The 22112-nt window shown below is 43.4% G+C and overlaps 1 protein-coding gene across 2 annotated transcripts in view; it reads left to right on the plus strand.

Moving 5' to 3' along the window:
* The window catches only part of AP3D1 (adaptor related protein complex 3 subunit delta 1), a 317903-nt gene that overhangs the window by 7743 nt on the left and 288048 nt on the right, over positions 1-22112 (plus strand). The gene's annotated exons all lie outside the window — the stretch shown is intronic.

A 22112-nucleotide genomic window follows, 5' to 3' on the forward strand; every position in this document is an offset into this window, starting at 1 on the left:
GAATGATGCGGCTCGGAGCTGTTTTCAAACAGTGAGAGCTAGGGGGGCGGCGGCTGCAGCATTGGGACTATGTTAAAATCAGTAACAAGGTGAACTTATCCTTTAAAATAAAAAAGATGTACTTGGCTGCTTGCACGGAGTGGTTCCCTACCTCCTCTTCTGGAGTCCCCCACTGGTGCTGTCCGGTCCTCCATCTTTCGAGTGCCCCCACGCTTCTGCACCCATGGCCACACCCCCTGCTCCCTCATAGGATATAAATCCAAACTAAACCCTGCTATCGTTATTGGGCAAGAAAGCTGGCATCTTGGGCCCCTGTTTGATCTTTACCTGCCTTGATGCTGCACATGTGATCAGTTATGACACCAGCCTTTTGATAGTTTGACAGTTTGGTTGAGAGGACAAGCAATGTGACAGTTACATTCCCAGCACATGCAACAGTTAATTGTAACTTTTTTTTTTTTTTACCACTTCCCTACTGCTGAACGCCATATGACATCCTGGGCTTTAAGTGGGGATATCTGAATGATGCCTGCAGCTGCAAATGTCATTCAGATATCCTTTTTTTCCACCGGCGATTGCCTGCACCATAAGAACAATCATAGCGGCTTTTCAGCCGCTTGATCATTCTTACAGGTGGCGGGAGGGGACAGTTCCTCCTGCTGCCCTCCTGTGCTTCTATCGGCTTGCCCATGCGATCGGTGAGACGGAGGAGGAATCCACCGGCGGGGGAAGTACACCATAGAGACTGCCGAGGACCAGATGGTCCCCGACAGTCTCTGTGACTCTCGGAGGCCCGGGCGAGGCGTTATGACATCACACCTGGCCTGGCAGTTGTCAATACTGCTGTGATCTCAGCTGGATAGCTGAGATCGTCTGTTTTTTTTTTCTCTGATTTCAGGCTTTCCAGCCTGTCGGAGAGATCTGAGGTCTTATTGACCCCAGATCTATCCAAAAAGAGGACCTGTCATGCACTATTCCTATTATCAAGGGATGTTTACATTCCTTGTAATAGTAATAAAAGTGATAAAAAAAAAAAAATAAATAAAAAAAAAAAAAAAAATTTTAAAGTGCCCCATCCCTGTGTGCCGCAGAAGCGAACACATGCGTACGTCACGGCCACATATGTAAACGACGTTCAATTCACACATGTGAGTGAGAGCAACAATTCTAGCCCAAGACCTCCACTGTAACTCTAAAGTGGTAACCTGTAAAACATTTTAAAACATTGCCTATGGAGATTTTTAGGTATCGAAGTTTGATGTCATTCAACGAGTGTGCGCAATTTTATAATGTGAGATGTTGGGTCTCTATTTACTCAGCGTAACATCATCTTTCACATTATACAAAAAACATTTAGTTTTTTTTAATTCAAAAATTTTACTTTAACTGACAGCAGCAATTTCTCCTGTGAGACTTGAAAGAGGGAGCAGCAGTGGTGCAGATGGGACAATGCTGGATCATGAGAGGACTCGGGTAAATGTTTGGTGGGGAATGCAATAAAGCGGAGCTCCACCCAAAAGTGGAAGCTTCACTTGTTTGCTTTCTCCCTCCTCCGCTGCCACATTTGGACCTTTTGGAGGGGGGGAGTGGGTACCTGTCTTTGACAGGTATGAGAGGCATGCAGGGGAGCGGCCCTGAGCACACACTGTCTGCATTCAGGGCTGTGCATCTGCACGCCTACCGCATTAGTACAAGTGGCTGGCTGTATCCTGATAGACTTAAATAGGCTGCCTGTATGAGGCACCTAGAGTCTACAGATGCTGGAAAAAAAAAATGTCCTTTTCACATGGATTTACTACAGTGTGCACCAATGGGAGGGCCGTGTTTGCATGCATCGGGATGCTTAGGGGTCCCAGGCATCCCTGTGCAGGCTGACCCATTTATGTCAATTCTAACACAGTGGCTGCTCAGACACAGCCACTGCTCCTAATGTGAAAGCCGTGCAGGTACACGGCCCCAAATTCACACTGTCTAAGTTTGGAGCCGTGCACGCGCAGGCATGTCAATTTGGGGGTAGTGGCTCTGTCCCAATTAACATGAATCAAACTGCTTGCACTGGGTTGCATGGAACACCTGTGTATCCCCGTGCAGGTAAATAAAGCCCTTGCATAAGTGTACACCCCTGTGCATGAGGCCTATACTTCAACATTTAGCACAAGGCAACTCGTGGAAAAAAAAAATGGAAAATGTGCTCCAATTGCATGTAAACATGCATGCAGAACCACACACTAAACAGGGGGATTGCAGTATAAATAAGCCCCTAGACTAACCAGGTGAAAGGCCTTACGTTGTGTACTTCTGCAGCACTGATGGAAGCTCTCAATATCTGCTTAGTGATATATGTAGATGGTAGGGAAGCTTTGCTCCTTTGCTTGCTTCCATATTATTCTCCTCCCAACTTGTAGCTCTGCCCAGTGCACGAGTCATGTTTTTCACTTCCTCTTTCCTAAACAATGAGATCTTCAGTCATCTAATTCACATCGTTAGCTGTACATACTGGGTTATCATTCATTTGTGAATCAGAAGCACACTCTAAAAATAAATGGAATCATCTGATTAAAATAACCTAGAGACTTATGTGGGCTGGTCAAAGGCCTTGGAATTCTGTCATTACAGAAAATTTCATCTTTATAGTGATTAGTAAACCCTTGTGGGGGGAGGAGGGGAAGGTCTAAACTTGCATTGTATGATGAATCCATTTGTGTGTGTGTGTGTGTGTATATATATATATATATATATATATATATATATATATATATAATATATCATTTCTCACAAAAGTGAGTATACCCCTCACATCTTTGTAAATATTTTATTATCTTTTCATGTGACAACACTAAAGAAATGACACTTTGCTACAATGTAAAGTAGTGAGTGTACAGCTTGTATAACAGTGTAAATTTGCTGTCCCCTCAAAATAACTCAACACACAGCCATTAATGTCTAAACCACTGGCAACAAAATTGAGTACACCTTTTAGTAAAAATGTCTAATTTGGGTCCAAAGTGTCAATTTGTATGGCCACCAATATTTTCCAGCACTGCCTTAACCTAACTCTTGGGCATGGAGTTCACCAGAGCTTCACAGGTTGCCACTGGAGTCTTCTTCCACTCCTCCATGATGACATCACAGAGCTGGTGGATGTTAGAGACCCTGAGCTCCTCCACCTTCCGTTTGAGGATGCCCCACAGATACTCAATAGGGTTTAGGTCTGGAGACATGCTTAACCAGTCTCTCTGTTACCCTCGGCTTTTGCAAGGCAGTGGTCTTCTTGGAGGTGTTTTTGGGTCGTTATGTTGGAATACTGCCCTGCGGCCCACTCTCCGAATGGAGGGGATCATGCTCTGCTTCAGTATGTCACAGCACATGTTGGCCTTCATGGTTCCCTCAATGAACTGTAGCTCCCCAGTGCCAGCAGCACTCATGCATCCCCAGACCATGACACTCCCACCACCATGCTTGACTGTAGGCAAGACACACTTGTCTTTGTACTCCTCACCTGGTTACCGCCGCACACGCTTGACACCATCTGAACCAGTTTATCTTGGTCTCATCAGACCACAGGACTTGGTTCCATTAATCCATGTCCTTAGTATGCTTGTCTTCAGCAAACTGTTTGCGGGCTTTCTTTTGCATTTTCTTTAGAAGAGGCTTCCTTCTGTGAAAACAATCATGCAGACCAATTTGATACAGTGTGCGGCGTATGGTCTGAGCACTGACCGGCTGACCCCCCACCCCCTCAACCTCTGCAGTAATGCTGGTAGCACTCGTATGTTGGCCACCGTGCTGCAGCCCAGTTTCAATGTCTTGGCAATCTTCTTATAGCCTAGGCCATCTTTATTTAGAGCAACAATTTTTTTTTTTTTTTCTTTTCAGATCCTCAGAGAGTTCTTTGGCATGAGGTGCCATGTTGAACTTCCAGTGACCAGTATGAGAGAATGCGAGCGATAACACCAAATTTAACCCACCTGCTCCCCATTCACACCTGAGACCTTGTAACACTAATGAGTCACATGACACCAGGGAGGGAAAATTGTTAATTGGGCCCAATTTGGACATTTTCACTTAGGGGTGTACTCACTTTTGTTGCCAGTGGTTTAGACATTATTGGCTGTGCGTTGAGTTATTTTGAGGGGACAGAAAATTACACTGTTATACAAGCTGTACACTCACTACTTTACATTGTAGCAAAGTGTCATTTCTTCAGTGTTGTCTCATGAAAAGTTATAATAAAATATTTAAAAAAATGTGAGGGGTGTACTCTCTTTTTTGAGATACTGTGTGTGTGTATCTATCTATCTATCTATCTATCTATCTATCTATCTATCTATCTATCTATCTATCTATCTATCTATCTATCTATCTATCTATCTATCTATCTATCTATCTATCTATCCCCTTAAATAATATGACTAAAAACGAGAGTGGCTCACAAAGACTCCTACTACAATAAACCGTGATATTAACTACTGCCCTGCTAACACATTGTATATCAATTTCATATAATAACAAAATGGTGCTAAAAATCTAATGAATAATCGAAAAATACAGTAGTGCATAAATAGATAAAAGTGTAAAATTGTGCAAAAGTCCAATCAAAGTGCATGCATTTATTATTGTTTCTGACTAAATTTTAGTTTGATATGTTGGCAGCACAACACTGTTTTCATTCTTTACCTTTTGATTTTTTTGTGGGGACACTTTATGGTGCTTGCAGAAGCTCATATTCGGTTGTGTTTTGGCCTCATTGTTTTGCACGTTGTGTGGCAGTGCATTCAAGTTTTTCTGTGTTTTTTTTTTTTTTTTTTTTTATGTTACATAGTTACGTAGTTGGTGAGGTTGAAAAAAGACATAAGTCCATTCAGTTCAACCTATGATGTGTGTGTGTGTGTGTGTTTGCTTTTAACCATACATTGTATACCCCTGTATGTTGTGGTCTTTAAGGTGTCCATCCAATAGTTTTTTGAAACTATCAATGCTCCCCGCTGATACGACTGCTTGTGGAAGAGAATTCCACATCCTTACCGCTTTTACAGTGAAGAACCCCTTACGCACTTTAAGGTTAAACCGCCTTTCCTCAAGTTTTAGTGAGTGGCCACATGTCTTATTGTATCTCCTTTCTCTGAATAGTTTGTTCCTTATGCTAGGGTCGCCAGTACAGTATTTGTACATTGATATCATATCCCCCCTCAATCGTCTCTTCTCCAGAGAGAATAAGTTCAGTGCTTGTAGTCTTTCCTCATAGCTGATGTCCTCCATTCCCCTAATTATTTTTGTTGCCCTTCTCTGGACTTTCTCCAATTCTAGCACATCCTTCCTGAGGACCGGTGCCCAGAACTGGACAGCATACTCCAGATGTGGCCGGACCAGAGTCTTGTAGAGTGGAAGAATAATCTCTTTATTTCTGGAGTGAATCCCCTTTTTTATACAACCCAGTATTCTGTTGGCTTTGCTTGCGGCGGCTTGACATTACATGCCACTGCCAAGCCTGTTGTCTACCAGTACCCCCAGGTCCCTTTCCATCCTAGACTCACCCAGAGGTTCCCCCCCTAGTGAGTAGCTTGCTTTCTGATTTCTGGCCCCCAAGTGCATTACTTTACATTTTTCTACATTAAATCTCATCTGCCATGTAGTTGCCCACCCCGTTATTTTGTTCAACTTAATGACACCCAAAACTTGGGTCATAAATGCAGTGCGCTTGCCTGCACTGGATCGGACATACAGCAGATGTTTATGCGCTTGTGCTATGGTGTACCACAAGGAGGATGGAGAGAGTTCTGTTAGTAAAGCTCAGAATGGACTGATCTTGTAAATTTGATAAGGTCAGCTTCCAGGCATAAAAACTCCCCTTCTATCCTCCATCCCACACATTTTCACATTCAAGCACAAAATACCCCTTCTAACAGTTTTTCACCTACCTGAATCTGTGTCTCTTGCCAATGTTGCTTCTGGGAATAGAGTTTGGTCATACAGCCCATGCTGACTGATTGATCCCTTCACAGTTATGTAGTTGTGCTCTGCACTCTTCTGACATGTAAGTGGTTTCTAGATAGTGTTCAAAACCCAAAGAAGGACCCTCTTACTCGGTACTTCATGTGCCCATAAATGTAGGTAGGCAATGTGATATTTTAGATACGTTTTTTTTTTTTTTTTTTTTTGCCAGCAATACGTTCTTAGATGTGATAGCAGCATTAGACTTCCTTTCCTAGGCTGTCATATACTGCACTGTATCTCTGGAGGAGCATTGCAGCACTAGGTTTGGACTACAAAACGTCTCCCCCCTACTCATCTCCATTACTTAAAAGGGTGTTTTTCTGTAGTTCACATGTGAACTGGGCATTGCTAATGACATTCTGAGATTTAAGTGCAGCAGTGGCAAAGTTCAAAGGAAGTCATGAGCTCAGGAACTTTCTCATTGGATTTCTGGTAGGATCTATACTTTCTTTGAACAGATATAACAAATCACTTTTAATTGGGAGACAGGAAATCGGCATTGACACTCCTTAACAGGAAGTGCCAGAACATTACGTTCATGACAGGAATCTCAGCTAATATTTTTATAAAAGTGACAGATTAAATAGCGTAAACCTTTTTATATGAAGATTTAGGGATTGGGCTCATCTATATTTGGGTCCCCTTTCTTTGGTTTGCATGGGCAAAGAAAGGGTCCCGTAAAAACCAATGTAGTCTGCCTTGTTCCAGAGTGCTGGACAGTTCCTCTATTAATGTGTTTTTTTTTTTTTTTTTTTTAATTAGTTAATATGGCTTGGTGCTAATAATGTGTAATACATTCACCAATTTGCTTATTCTTTCCTTTCCAAATGTCATCATATAGGTTTAAACATTTTTAGGTTCTGTAACTGTGTACTCCTGGTTTTTGTCTGCTTGATTAAGTGTTTTTATAGTCTTTTATATTTTAACTTGGAAAAAAAAAGTTTAGCCAAATATGCTTATTTTGGAGAACAATTGCATCCTTATAGTTAAATTTGTTTCTAAAGGCAAAGTGTTTTTAAGGGCTGCAACTAACAATTATTTTCATAATCAGTTAGTTAGCCGATAATTTGTTTTGATTGGATAATAACTAGGGATGCACCGAATATTCGGCGGCCGAACATTATTCGGCCGAAAATAGAAAAAATAGTACTTTCGGTGTTCGGCCGAATAAGTCAAAAGGCCGAATAATTTTGTGCTGAACAATAGTCGATATGATATCGACTATCGTTCTGTGGCCGTAGGTGATATTCATATCGCCTAGGTCACGATATTTACAGGGGGAAGGGACTCGGAGGAGGACAGGAGGACTCACAGACTTCCGTGTTAGGCTGGGGAAGCCGGGACACTTCAGTGGTGAGCATACATACATTACTCAATCGTGCACTGCAGCCCGCCCCACACATTCAGTGAGTCTTAAGGCCCGTACACACGTACCGATCGTCGGCATACAAACGTCGGCGGACGAAAGATCTGCCGATTGTACGCGTGTTAGTATGGTGCCTCCGACAGCTGTCTGCGCACAATCCGCGGACAAAAGTCTTTCTTGCAAACATGAAAATTTTTGTCTGCGGACACCAGAACGGACGATTGTTCGCCTGTCAGTACAGAATTCGGCCGACAGACCGCAGATTTGCAAGACTGGGCATGCTCAGAAAATTAAAAACACAGGGAAAGTTAACCATTACATGACATCACTTCTGCAGTCAGCTGAAGTCTGCAGACAAAATTCTTGTGCTGTCCTTGTGCTGTCTTTGCACTTTTCAACAGACAACGACATCCCGGGGAGAAAAGACGAACATTTGTATGCCGACGATCGGTACGTGTGTACGGGGCTTTACTCTCCTCCCTAGTTTTTTCAATGGCACATTCAGGAAGCCAATCACACTGTGATTAGCTGCACAGTGAACCAATCACGCGTGCCTGCACACCTGATTGGTTCCGCTGTGCCGCTACTCACGGCGTGATTGGCTTCCTGAATGTGCCATTGAAAAAACTAGGGAGGAGAGTAAGACTCACTGAATGTGTGGGGCGGGCTGCAGTGCACGAATGAGTAATGTATGTATGCGGCTGTGCTCCTTTCCAGGCTCCTACTGGTCCACCTCCAGCCTCCTACTACCACCACTATGAGAGACTGTGTCTGTCACGGTATAATCTGATCGAGTCCACACTGACACTGACTGACTGTCACTGAGTAATTGATGTTACCACATTAACCCTGACCTGCCCAGTGCCCTGTATCTGCAATTAAAATTTACAAGGCTGCCTGCATGCTTCCTGATTTCCATTCCCAGCATCCTTCCCAATCCCTACAGTGTCACTAACATTAACCCTATGGTACAAGGCTGCAGTGTGCACTCAATCCCAAGCCCTACAGTAACATTTAGGGAGAGAGACATGAGAGGACAAAAGAGAGAGAGAGACATGAGAGGACAAGAGAGAGGACAAAAAATTGGCAAAATAAATGGAAAAAATGCGAAACACCGCGTTCGGTATTCGGCCTTCGGCCAAACATTTCATTATTATTCGGCTTCGGCCAAGAATTTCATTTCGGTGCATCCCTAATAATAACATTAAAGTGTGGTGTATAATTAAGTTAATGTGTAAAGTTTTTTTTTTTTTTTTTTTTTTATTTTAAAAGTCAATTTATTCCTCCTATCTCTATGCAGTGGTAAATATAAATGACCAACTATATGGTTAGGGAGCAATAATCTATAATCTCTCCACTCTAATAGTATATTTTATACTATTAGAGGTTGAATCCAGTAAATATCAGACTCAAGAGATCACGTTTTTTTATTTAAAGAAAAACAAAATGAAAGACTTTTCAGACAGAACTGTAATATATTATATATGACAGACTCCCTTGTCATAGGCAGATGGCTTGATAAAAGCTCCCTGCGCATGCTGTCCCTTATGCTGGCTATGCAAAAACAATGTCTTCCTTCAAAAATATTGTCATTTTAAGAACGTTTGTTCGACTTTCTAATAGTGGAGTCAAATCGACGTTTGTTTTCGACCACAGTGACGGAAAAATTTGAAGGAGCAGAATAGGAAACTTCTTGGTCAAAGTAATTTTCAGACAGTGTATGGGGTTTTCATTCAGAAATTACATTACTTTTAAATCTGAATGTTAAAAGCAAATGAAATTTCATTCAGCAAATATACAAAGATTTTTCGTATGAATATTCTCGCTCGAAAATCGATGCGTGTATGACCAGCATAGGGCTCAGTTCACACCTATGCAGTTTGCTTTTGATCCGTTTCTGCAGTGCGTTTTGCGCATGTGATTTGCGTTTTGCATTTTTTTTATGCTTTTTTTTTTGGCAAATTTGTTGTTAGGACGATAAACGCAAATCGTGGCAAAAATGCACTACCTGCTTTTCTGCAGCTTCTCCATTGATGTCAATTGAACCAGAAAAGCAAAAAAAGCACTGTTTTGACCCTTTCCTAATACGCAGCAGCTGAAAAAAGCATAAACATGAATGTGTCCCATAGGAAACCATGTTAAATAAAATGTATGTTTATCCAAAAGCGCCAAAAAATGCATAGGTGTGAACCAGGCCTAAGACGTTTAGTTTCAGCATCATGCTTTTTTTTTTTTTTTTTTTATCACTTGTTATAATGAAGTTAAAAAAAAAAATAAAATGAGCCCTTTATAGTACACAAAGAGCAGATAATCGCTACTATAGGGGTGCTAAATACACCTCCACCAGAAAGCAAGGACACCTGGTGTGTATACAAGCTTACCGGATGGAGTGGACCCCTTAAGTTATAGGGGGTCGGCTTAAGTGGATACACGACATCAGACACCTGATATCAGAATAAGCACTTCAATAACTTCAATAAATCCAAGGGACTTCAAACGACTCCTCCTTTAATAATAATAAACTTGGGGATGGACTCCCACACAGCGTAACCAAAAAGGAAAGATGGGACTCAAATGGTGAAGTACGTAAGGATAAGTATATTTATTGAAGATGGATGCACTTACATGGTAAAAAGCAATATCGGGGCATATCAGGGTTACAATCGCTGTCTCCGGGTTGGCAACGCCTTCCGCGTCCCATCTGCATTCCACCAGGAGCCGGAAATGACGTGGTAGCGCAGTCACGGTCCTACGTCCCAACGACGTAGGACCGTGACTGCGCTACCACATCATTTCCTGCTCCCGCAATCTCATATTTAGTAATATTTATTTATTTATTTTTCAACAAACATGTCATACTTGGTGTATAATTTTTCACAGAGCAGCCCTGATTCTCCTCTTTTGGGGTCCTCCACAGACACTTCTGGCTCCTCCTGCCTTTAGAGTGCCCCAATAGCAAGCTGCAATGTATAGTATAGAGTAGGGCTGCAAATAACGATTGTTTTGATTAATCGGATAAAATCCTCAAAAAACAAAAAAAAGGTTGGTGTATAATTTAGTTAATAATCTTGAATATTTATACAGTATGCAGTGGTAAAAATATATATATATATAATAGGGATGCACCGAAATGAAATTCTTGGCCGAAGCCGAATAATAATAAAAATGTTTGGCCGAAGGCCGAATACCGAACGCGGTGTTTTGCATTTTTTCCATTTATTTTGCCAATTTTTTGTCCTCTCTCTTGTCCTCTCGTGTGTCTCTCTCTCTCTCTCTCTCTCTCTCTCTCTCTCTCTCTTGTCCTCTCATGTCTCTCTCTCTCTCTCTTGTCCTCTCATGTCTCTCTCTCTCTCTCCCTAAATGTTACTGTAGGGAATGGGATTCAGTGCACACTGCAGCCTTGTACCATAGGGTTAATGTTAGTGACACTGTAGGGATTGGGAAGGATGCTGGGAATGGAAATCAGGAAGCATGCAGGCAGCCTTGTAAATTTTAATTGCAGATACAGGGCACTGGGCAGGTCAGGGTTAATGTGGTAACATTAATTACTCAGTGACAGTCAGTCAGTGTCAGTGTGGACTCGATCAGATTATACAGTGATAGACAGTCTCTCAGTGGTGGTAGTAGGAGGCTGGAGGTGGACTAGTAGTAGCCTGGAAAGGAGCACAGCCGCATACATACATTAATCACTCGTGCACTGCAGCCCGCCCCACACATTCAGTGAGTCTTACTCTCCTCCCTAGTTTTTTCAATGGAACATTCAGGAAGCCAATCACGCCGTGAGTAGCGGCACAGCGGAACCAATCAGGTGTGCAGGCACGCGTGATTGGTTCGCTGTGCAGCTAATCACAGCGTGATTGGCTTCCTGAATGTGCCATTGAAAAAACTAGGGAGGAGAGTAAGACTCACTGAATGTGTGGGGCGGGCTGCAGTGCAAGAGTGAGTAATGTATGTATGCTCACCGCTGAAGTGTCCCGGCTTCCCCTGCCTAACACGGAAGTCTGTGAGTCCTCCTGTCCTCCTCCGAGTCCCTTCCCCCTGTAAATATCGCCTACGGCCACAGAACGATAGTCAATATCATATCGACTATCGTTCAGCCCTATTATTCGGCACAAAATTATTCGGCCTTTTGACTTATTCGGCCGAACACCGAAAGTGCTATTTTTTCTATTTTCGGCCGAATAATGTTCGGCCGCCGATTATTCGGTGCATCCCTAATATACAATATATTTTAGGAGTTTATTTATATCCACTTATAAACAGCATTGGGAGTGTATATTTTTACTTATTGTTTTGGTGCACTGCTATATATTATTGGGGCACATTTATCCACTTATTTATAGTGATGTACCGAATGGTTCCCGGCAAACTTCGTACGTTCGCGTTCGCCGCTGCGGGCGAACATATGCGATGTTCGGTCCGCCTCCTATACATCATCATTGAGGCAAACTTTGACCCTGAACATCACAGTCAGCAGACACATTCCAGGCCAATCAAATATATACACAGCTATATAGTTGGATATTTTATCCACTCTCAGACAGCTATATGTATTATTAGAGGTTTAAATGTGGTACATATGAGACTTGGAGTTCAAAATTAGAAAAGACCTAATTTAGACCGGATTGCTATATTTATGACAGACACAAAACAGAATATGGTCTGCCACATTGTGTCTAGTTGCCTCCATCCCTGAGTTAATACACAAATAAAGAACAAAGTATGGGACTTTTAATGAGGTCAACTAGACATATATACATTTTTATTATTAAATAAATACACATATAAATATAATATATAGATGCAAACAGAGAAGTGGCATATAGCAAATTATTCAATACATATTCAACAAACATAAATGCAGTATTACAAGGATCAAACATAGATCTCTAAGGGATATAGCGAATTCAATATGACATCATAATCTCTGTAAGCTCACAGTCTCTAAATATGTCAAAATCGAGTAAAACATCTGAGTTAATGTAGGCTCTACGCGTTTCATGGACCTCCGGTCATTTCATCAGGAGCTTGAATATATATATCTGAAGATGGAAATATGAATTATATTATTATGGGAGTGATTATAATCTAAAAAAGGTGTGTGGAATAACCACTACCTTGAATCATGTCCTTCTTCCAAAAAAATGATCCAATACTGGAAAAGGAGAATAAAGCCGATCTGAGGAGCGCCTGACCCGGGGCTGAGGCATGGACAGCACTCAGCACAAAGGGGGCAGCAGAGAGGAAGAGACCACATATAGAGTGAAAAGCAAAATACAAGGGCAGCACTCCAGGAAAGAATAATGAAGACACACTGGGACCACAAGGATTTGGAATAATAAATATAGAAGATCAATAAAATATTATAATAAGAAACTCCATCTCTGAATCAGCGCCTGCTGTCTCTTATGCTGGCCATACACAAACTAATACACAAACTAGTAATTTTTTAGGAACATTCATCTGATTTTTCTAACCATTACTGAGCTCCATTTAATGTTCGTCCTCAACCACAGTGACAGGAAAATTTGAAGGAGCAGAATAGAAAGCTTTTCAATCAAACAAATCTTCAAATCGTGTGTGTGTGTGTGGTCTTTGCTCAGAAATTATATTCATTTTAAAATTGTATGTTCAAAGCAAGTGGAGTTTTCAAACACCACTTGTCCAACGAATATACACATAATGTTTGTACAAATATTCATGCAAATATTATTGTCCAAAAATCAATACATGTATGGGCAGCATAAGACGTTTATGGCGCTTTTCCACTGCATGGAACCGAGCGGTTCGGCTCGCTTTTGTGCTTTTCCATTGCTGGTACCGCATGGTACGGTGTAGGAACGGTTCGGTACGGTACGGCGGCGCTTTTCCACTGCATGGAACCGAACGGTACAGCTCTCAAAAACAGTACCACCTCGATTGTGGTTCCAAGAGGTACCATATCCCACAATCCTTTGCATGCAGTCACTACTAGCCACTGATTGGTCAGAGAATCCCACCCACCCCGTTGTTATCCCACCCACTTAACTTTACTAGTACTTTAGTGGAAAAGCAAACCATACCGAACCGTTCCAACACCGTACCATGCGGTACCAGCAGTGGAAAAGCAAACCGGGCCGAGTAGAGCCGAGCAGGTACTTGCAGTGGAAAAGTGCCATTAGTAGCAGCAGCAAGCTTTTTTTTTTTTTTTTAACACCTCTCATGATGGGGTTAAAAAAAAAAAAATAGCCCTTTTATAGTACAAAAACAGCAGATAATCACTACTATAATATAATTAGAATTTTTACTGAGAATCTGTGAAAGTATTATATCTTGTATCATGTGTATGCATATAATAAATATGCCCAGAAGTCGAATATGCAGGGTATTTTAACTGGGAGTCCGACATGAAGCTACTATAACATATTTTTTTTTTTTTTTTTTTATAACAAACTTGTCCTATTTTCCCACTTTGTGTAATGGGTTTGCACAGAGCAGCACTGCTTCTCCTCTACTTGCCCCCCCCCCCCCCATGGCACTTCTGGCTCCTCCTCCCTTCTTAGTGCTCCTAAAGGAAGCAGCAAAGTTTAGTACTGTAGCAATGATGGCGAACCTTGGCACTCCAGATGTTTTGGAACTACATTTCCCATGAGGCTCAACTACACTGCAGAATGCATGAGCATCATGGGAAATGTAATTCCAAAACATCTGGGGTGCCAAGTTTTGCCATCACTGGATAGAGTGTCCCAATAGCATGGTATAAAAAACCTCTGACTTTAGAATCAATTGGTTCCTTCTAATGCCCAGGGTTACATTTCCCATGAGGCATTGCTCCGCACACATTCACAAGTTCTCTGGCATCTACTGACATGTATAGACAGTGTACTGAGCTGTATGTGTGCTGTACTGTATTTTCTGATATGTAAACAAATAATGCATTCTGTATGAAGGACAACTAATCGGCTGACCAACTAATCGATTATGAAAATAGTTGACAACTATTTTTTCATAATCAATTCGTTGTCGATTAATCAATTATTTGTTTCAGCCCTAGTATAGAGTGCTCCTATAGCGAGGTAAAAAAAACTCAGTACACCATCCATACATGTCAGTATGTGTGTTGCACTGTCTCTTCTAACATGTATGGACGGTGTACTGAGCTGTATTTTCTGATATGTAAACAAATAATATATTCTGTATGCAGGCCAACTAATCAGCTGACCAACTAATCCACTAATGGATTATTTGGCGATTAATCGATTAGTTGTTTCAGACCTAGTGTTTTTTTTTTTACCTTAATGCTTTCCCTGCATCCCCCTTAAACGCCTTCCTAAGTCCTGTATAGACCCAGCGTTGTGCCCATCTGCAGCTTCTCTGTGTCTCTGTGTCTCTGTGTCTCTGTCTCTCTGTGTCTCTGTCTCTCTGTCTCTCTGTGTCTCTGTGTCTCTGTCTCTCTGTGTCTCTGTCTCTCTCTCTCGCCATTGGCTGTCAAATGAACAGAGAGTGGGGGAGGGGAAAACAACAGTGTGTGTCTATAGATGCATACAGCCTACCTCTGGTGTGAGCCTGCAGGTGCATCTCCATAGGATTTGGCTTCCTTTTGTTGGCACACTGAAAAGAGGATTTGCTGAGAGTGCTGGCAGAGATAGCCAGAAAAGAAGGATCAGAGTGTAATAAGTTTGCGCAGAGGAGGTAAGTGTGGGTGTTGCTGAATGAAGGGAGCACAAAAAGGGTGGCATCTGCAAACTATGCAGGTGTTCACAGCTCATGGAGGGGGGGTGCGGGTGGTGTATATAGTTTGGCCTTTTTTCCTTAGGTGCTCAAGGACTCTGTCCACTGTTTTGTATAACAGGGATTACTCACTTATACTGGCTACTCAAGTTGAAACACTGGTTTCAACTTTTTCCAGCCATGTGTTGAATAGCCATCCATTTTCTTTTCTCCATAAAGAAAGAGACTTTAGTGTGTCACCAAATGAGCCACTTCCGTCAGCAGAATCAGAAAAGAGAGCTCAGCAATAAGGGGTTTCTGTAAGGATTTAGTTATTTATCTTTCCACATATCCTCACTTTATATAACCTGCAGTGTAAATTTACTTTTCTGTATAGTGGAAATGTTACAGCGTAAATAAAGGTGTGTCTGATAGGTTAGGTGAGTAAGAGTTTTACACTGCTGTGCTGCATTGCTGCTTGTAATTTATTAAAAAAAATAAATAAAACATTTGTAGCCTTATAGAAGAATTAATCAAGCATACTGTATCACTTTCTTATTTGCATTTTTTTTTTAAATTGGCTACTGCATTGCTATGTACAAAGATAATTTCTCTATACATATCTTTGCAATATGATTGTATAAAAAGTGTTTAACTATTACTATGGGTTAAATGCTGAAGTACATTTGCACAGTAAAAATGTTAACTGTTAATAAAGTGCGCTCCGTCTCTGGCTTCTGAAGCATATGGTAAATATTTTACTTTTATTAGACCCTCAGTCTCCTGTCAGTGTTTTCTGCTGGCACTTATAGTTTTGCAGAAGCACAGATATCACACATGTTGGCTAACCGTGCTGAGACTTGTAGCTCTGGCTATAGTGCAGATATCATAGAAGGTCCCTCACTTGGCTTCTGCTTCATGTGGAAAAAGCCTTGCATTATTTGCACAGAATGCAAGGCGTTGTTGATGGGGGAGGTGTGGCTCCTTCTGCGCTACAGGCGGAACTACCGCTTCCAGGGCTACAGGCGGAACTACCACTTCCAGGGCTACAGGCGGAACTACCACTTCCAGGGCTACAGGCGGAACTACCACTTCCAGGGCTACAGGCGGAACTACCACTTCCAGGGCTACAGGCGGAACTACCACTTCCAGTGCTCTTTCCTCCAAGCACAGCATGCCCTGCATTCTGAGAAAAGAATGCAAGCCTTTTTCTGAATGGAGGATATCGAGCAAGTGATGTGAAATCTGTACCACACCTGAAAATGCAAGTTTCAGTGCCAGATGGTTGGCGTTGACAGGGAGCTGCAGACAAAATTTTACAGTTGTTCCTGGGTGGAGAGAGTAATTTCTTTAGCGATGACTACTGTATCAGACTGGAATTCCCCTCACCTTCATTACAAAGAAATTTTTATTTTTATTTTTTTATGCATAATTAGGAACAAGCTTTTATAGAATCCTATCATGAGATACTATGGATGCTGCTTTTTAAAAATTCTAGTTTCCTGCTCATCCAATGACTTCAAAAACCTTGGTTCCCTGACTTAAAAAAATATGCAGATCAAGATTTTTTTACTACACTGACCCACATCCTACCCTGATCAGTGACTTGGCGTACTTAAGCCTGAGACAGCCAGCCAACTAGTATTGTTAATTGGTAATGGTCCCGCGTTAGGGTATGTACACAAAGGCTGCAGCCCGTCTCGCATATCCTAACACGTGGGATATGGGATTAGGTAAATGTAGGAAAGAGGTGTAGGTGGTGCTGCTTATTATGTGTTTTAATGCTCATAAGAAAAAAAAAATATGCCAATAAAATAATAAAGGGTGCTGTCCCTTTAAACAATTCATACGTTAAAGCATAAGTGATATATTACAAACATAAACCAATGGTGGCCATATATAAAAAAAAACCAACACACTATGTCATATAAATCAAATAATATAAAAAGTGCTCAGTGCAAAATGTGCAAAAAAATGCAATAAATGTCACGTGAATATATAAATAAATATCATAATCCAAAAGTTCATAAGTCCTTGTAAGGATAATAAAGTGATAAGTGCAATGGCAGTCTCTGGTGGTGAAATACAAAGGTGAATCCACTCGTGCTCCCCCCCTCTCAGGTCCGTACTCACCAGAGGGCTAAACCCCTGGAGGGGTCAGACAATCCAACAGATAGCTGGACAATCGTATATCTCCTTCTCCACCTCAGTATGTCAGGTTACTGGAAACTCCCATCACAGGGTATATGGATAAAAAGAGGCATCTCGTAGTGTATATCTGTATTTTATATAAAGTTATTGATAAAAGCAAATGCACTTACAATAGAAAAGTGAATGAAAAGCCGTCAGTCCGTATGCTGTATCCGGAACGTGATGCGTTTTACGGACCGAAAACAAGGCCTGAAATGACGCGATGACACTATACGCGTTTTGTCAGAATGACGTCATCAGGAGGCCTGCTGTTCTATTATGTTCTGACAGGGGGACGACCCCCTCCCCCCACCAGAACAGTCCGGTCAGCGCTCTGCCATTGGCTCAGATCACTCACGGAGCCAGTCAGCAGACCTTTTTTGGTCATTCCCCTCTGACAGGAGCCGGCCGAATGTCGCTGCCTGACATTCAGGCCTGTGTGTACACGCTTTAGGCACACCATACATTATTATTATTTTTTCTTTCATTCATTGACGGACACAGCTTCATATCTTCTTTGACAGATGGGTTTTGCTGCTCTTCCTCGGAGTAGGACACTAGGCAGAATAGGGTTAACAAAGCTTAACTACGCCTATAGGGCAGGCTCCAGGTGGTAAGCTCCCACTTCCTGCTCTAGGATCTGTTTTTTTCTGCCTAATCAGGAGTAAGGACCTAGCTCTTTGCTGGGATCTCTGCTCCTGGCCTTTTTTTTTTCCTTTTTTAAATGGAATTTTTTTTTTCCTCTTCTTCTTCTAAAATCAAGTCTGTTCCTATGAGAACTACAATCAACTGCCGGACTGGGTAACACACTGGATATCCTAGATCCTTATGATCGTCCCAGTCTAGCCAACTAACACATGCAGACCTCAACTCCACACTAGTTTGGCCGTGACATAGTCCCACTGGAGTAGCTGGCTTGCGAACGGGACACCTCGCGAGGACACACACAACCTGGTCGTGGCTGGAGTCGCAGCCTTCCTTTGGCCCGCAGCACCCCCTGTTTTGAGATGGGGAGGTGACCTGGCCAGAGTAAACCCTGCCTGGTTCCAGAGGTATGGTTATTAGTGCCCCCATATCCGTGGGGTGGACGCGAAGTCCTCCCAGGGTCATTAATTCTCCTAGGGGCCTTCCCAGCCATGGTTTTTTCCCCTTCACTAGAGGGGTTTCCCCTGTCTGAGCTCCCCTTCCCCCTCCTTCTGTGGAATACATGAGGTGATTTTAATTCTCCTTCATGGGAAAGCTGTCACCTCCGTGAGGTGAGCTGTGACTGAAAGGGGGGTGGGATCACACTGTGCGGCTGGATGCCTGCTTGGGGTGTTGAGTCCTGAGGGTGGTCTCTACAGGGGGGCCCCCCCGGCCGTTTACATACCTTAGGGGGTCCCTGGATTCGCACGCGAAATGTGCGGCGCCGCCATTATTGTTCCTATAGGTAAATGAGGAGGCCATTTTCTTGTAGCCGCATGGAGAGTTGCTCAGTGGGCAGCCTCTAGTGACAGCACGTCTGTTTCCTCTTCCTCTCGGATCAGCATGCTGCAGGCTGTTAGCGCTTTTTCCCTTCTCTCCCTGCTCCTTGCCGAGACACGTTTGGTGAGTCCTGGGGCGGTATCTCCCTGCCTGTTCCTCTATTGCAGTATTTCTGGGACCTGTGGTACCAGGGGAATCAGCGGTGGGGAGATTTTCACAGCTTAACCACTTCAATACAGGGCCCTTTTACCCCCCCTTCCTGCCCAGGCCAATTTCCAGCTTTCAGCTGTCACACTTAGATTGACAATTGCGCGGTCATGCAATGCTGTACCCAAATGAAATTTTTATCAATTTTTTTTCACACAAATAGAGCTTTCTTTTGGTGATATTTAATCACTGCTGGGTTTTTTCGTACTAAAGACAAAATAAAATTTCACTTTTTTTTTTTTTTTCTTATTTTGTGTCAGTAAATTTTGAAAATAAGTCATTTTTCTCCTTCACTGATGGGTTGCACTAATATGCCTCACTGATGGGCACTGTTTTTTAACTTTACTGTAATCAGGGCACTGATGATCCATGTACTGATTACCTGTCTTAGACTCCCCTTTGAGGAGGAGCCGCCGATCGGCTCTCCTTGCCACACACTGTGACAGTGTGAGGCGAGGAGAGTCGATAAACGGCACTTCCTCATTTACATGTGACTGGCTGTGATTGGACACAGCTGATCACATGGGTAAAGAGCCATGTCATTGGCTCTTTACCAAGATCGGGGTCGCGCCGTGTTCCACGATGGCCGCACTGCCCGCCCCCGAGCAGCCGTTCTGGGGCACCATCATATGACATCGTCCCAGGCGAGAGCTGCACCGCTCCGCTGTCATTTGACGGTGGGTGGGCGGCAAGTGGTTAATAAAAAATTGACATTACTTTTTTTTTTTTCTTCCAGTGTGTCATGGAGCCTGTAGAACATGTCTCACCACCTGACCCACTCTCAGAGGGGGGATCCTTGGGGCCCCACTCTGCTATGGCAGCCATGACAGCGGTCCTGCAGTCTGTGGTATCTAAAGTGGACATGGTCTTACATAAGAGACCCGGTAAAAAGTGCCCTCCACCTTCACCTGTCTCTGCCTCCTCAGATTCTGATGCAAATTTGGCAGCCGTGGATGTGAGTCATCCCACGGGGTCTGCGTCCACACACTTCGAGTGCTCTGATAGGGAGGATGATTCTTCTTCCATCACCTCTGCGCAAGAATCGCTTGTAGAGGCATTGATTGTATCAGTGCGGGAAGCTTTAAAAATGGAGGACGCAACGGCCGTACCAGTGCAATTTGTCACCCACAGTCCACCCAGAGTGATTAAAGTTTTCCCCTTTCCTGTCTATTTTGACGAGATTGTCGCTAGCCAGTGCGGTCCCTGAAACGCATGGCTGGTATACCTAAGCGTTTCGCCATGAGGTATCCTTTTGAGGAGTCCCTCCTAAAGAAACTGACGGTGCCACCGGTTGTTCGATTCTCAGGTTTCTAGGCTAAATAAAGTCCTGGTATTACCAGTGGAGGAATCTCCTTCCTTTAAGGACCCTGCAGAGAGGAAAGCTGAATCCTTGGTCCGCCAACTTTTTACCATGGCAGGTTCAATCCTGAGGCCTGTGTTTGCTATAACCTTGGTCTCCCAGACCTTAACGGAGTGGGCAAAGCTTTTACGCCAGGATTTGAAAGAGGGTCAGCATCCTCATGAAATGGCGAAGCTGGCGGACCAGTTAATACAGGGCTTAGAGTATATTTGTAGCTTGCAGGATGCCGGTGACAGCGGTGATCTCCTTTTGTGGGGGACTGCTTGTTCGGATCCTACATGGAAGAGATCATAAAGGGTCTCACGGGGGGGGGCAAGAGCACCCTGCTTCCGCAGGTTACTAAAAACTGAGTCTCGCTGAAAACGTGGCCCTGTCTTTTCGGCTCACAAGTGGCCCTTACTTCCTGCAAGGTCGCAGGACATGGGTTCTAAACCCTCCCGCCCCTTCGTAGGGGGTTCCAAGGGACCCTGGGGTGGTAAGTCTAAGACAGGCTCCTCTGGTCTCGCCGAGAAGCCCTTCTTCGCCTAAAGGGACTCCATCACCTGTACTATGGGTGGGGGGGGGGAAGTCTTCCTTTCTTTGCAGACCCATGGACTTCGTTCATCCAAGACAAATGGGTACTCGAGTTGATTCGGTCCGGTTACAAGATCGAGTTTCGATCCTTGCCCCCGGCAAGGTTCTTCACTCCCAATCTGCCTCTGTCCTCGGATCGGCTTCAAGGCCCTCTAGGCACAGTGCAGGATTTATTGTCACAAGGTGTCATAGTACCAGTTCCAGAGTTGGAATGTTTTCAGGAGTTTATCTTTACGGTCCCAAGGAAGGAGGGGAAGATTTGCTCAATCTTAGATCTCAAGACCCTGAGCCACGTTGTGCGGGTTCAGAAATTCAGAATGGAATCCATTTTGCACAGTTGTGGCCTCCTTTCATTAAGGGAACTTTCTGGCCTCCCATCGATATCAAGGATGCCTACCTTCATATTCCAATCTACATCGGGCATCAGCGTTTTCTTCATTTTGCCATAGGCGAGGAGCATTATCAGTTTGTGGCCTTACTTTTTGGTCTCGCCTCAGCTCCTTGGGTGTTCACCAGAGTGTTGGCCCTGTGTTAGCCTTACTCAGACAGCGGGGGATTTTGGTACTGGGATACCTGGATGATCTTCTTCTGAGAGCAGAATCATTGTCTGTCCTGAAAGAGGATCTGGACATTACAGTGCGAACTTTGCAGGAGTGAAGCTAGATTCTGAATTTTCAAAAGTCAGCCTTGACCCCGTCAAACAAATTGGACTTCCTGGGGCTGACTCTGGATTCAGTCTCAGCCCGGGTGTTTCTCCCAGAAACAAAACACTTGAAGTAGCAGCATTCGACTCCTGTTGTCCAATCGCCGGTTATCTCTCATAACTTGCATGCAGGTGCTGGGCCTGATAAATCTGCAAAAGGAGATTCTATCCAAATGGGAAAAGATTCAACAGTCCCTGGACAATCAGATCTTGTTGAGTTGGGGTTCGAAAGGCTCTCTGCTTTAGTGGCTCCGCTCCCCTGGGTTTCGACAAGGGAAGTCTTTTCTCCCTCTTTTCTGGACAGTGGTTACCACGGACGCCAGCTTGTCTGGGTGGGGAGGTGTCCTGGGCATGGAATCAGCCCAAGGGTTTTGGTCTTGGGGAGGAGTCCAGTCTGCCGAACAACATCCTGCAAAATTTGAGCGATCGTGCTTTGCCTGTCCCAGTAGACTGATTGTCTGCAGGGTTGTCCGGTAAGGATTCAAACAAACAACGCCACCGCTGTGGCATATGTCAATCACCAAGGGGGCACCAAAAGTGCCCTGGTGGTAAAAGAAGGGGCCAGC

This window comes from Pelophylax lessonae, assembly GCF_965119305.1.
Source record: "Pelophylax lessonae genome assembly, chromosome: 1".
Classification (NCBI taxonomy): Eukaryota; Metazoa; Chordata; class Amphibia; order Anura; family Ranidae; genus Pelophylax; species Pelophylax lessonae.